The sequence below is a fragment of the Penaeus monodon genome, chromosome 32 (genome assembly GCF_015228065.2).
Source record: "Penaeus monodon isolate SGIC_2016 chromosome 32, NSTDA_Pmon_1, whole genome shotgun sequence".
In the NCBI taxonomy this organism is placed as follows: Eukaryota; Metazoa; Arthropoda; class Malacostraca; order Decapoda; family Penaeidae; genus Penaeus; species Penaeus monodon.
The window spans coordinates 15,619,727-15,620,588 of NC_051417.1; the positions used below are offsets into that span (position 1 = coordinate 15,619,727).

Sequence of the window (862 nt, forward strand, 5' to 3'; positions counted from 1 at the left end):
ACACTACCCTTAAATTTGTTTGAATTCTCCACATATTAGCTTTCATTAATATATAAGAATCCTTGCACCTTATCCTTCCCCTACCCTAAGATAATTGGTACTGTAATGCATCACATATGCCAAGTGTGACAGAGATGCAACCCTCCCACTAGCTAATCTTCATGAATACTCTTAGTGTATAACATCTATCCATATATATCTTTAAGGTCTGACAGATCTTGACAGCTAATGACCTCGGCAAGAAATGGACGTGAAATGACATCTTTGGGACAACCTCCTAACCTTCTTTCACAGAAACTTTCTCCTTTTTTCTCTTGGTTGTTAAAGCTTTATAATTTTTTTACATTATCAACAAACAAATAAGTGAATGTAATGTTAAATGATTGACTTGTATAACCTATAAATCTTATCTATATACTCATTTCCTTATTTTCATGCTGAACGGAATGTGCTGCTTCAATTGTGTAAATGTTGAATATTTGAAAATATCCTTATTTGATCTGCCTTTACCAATTTGTTGCATACATGTTAATTGAGGTCGATACCTGATCACTCTTGGTTTAAACAGTTGACCCTCTCTTTTCTTTGAACATTTTGGTACTGTCACCTCTTATGATTTGTATAACACACTGCGGATTTCAGATTTGGTAATGGTGATCAGAGATATAATGATATGGATTGTCAGTACATCAAGAAATCTTTATTACAAGGAATTTGTTGGCTAATCATTGTCTTGTTAATATATCTTCTTTGAGGGTTAGAGAAATACATCTGCATGATTACAGTAATCAGCTCATTTATATTTTCTACTTTTCTTTTGGGGAAAGGTTAACAATGCATGAATTTGTAGTGAGTATGTTTG

The 862-nt window shown here is 33.1% G+C and overlaps 1 protein-coding gene across 1 annotated transcript in view; it reads left to right on the top strand.

Moving 5' to 3' along the window:
- The window catches only part of LOC119593670 (nucleolar protein 58-like), a gene marked incomplete in the record, with an annotated part of 14,042 nt that overhangs the window by 9,672 nt on the left and 3,508 nt on the right, over positions 1-862 (top strand).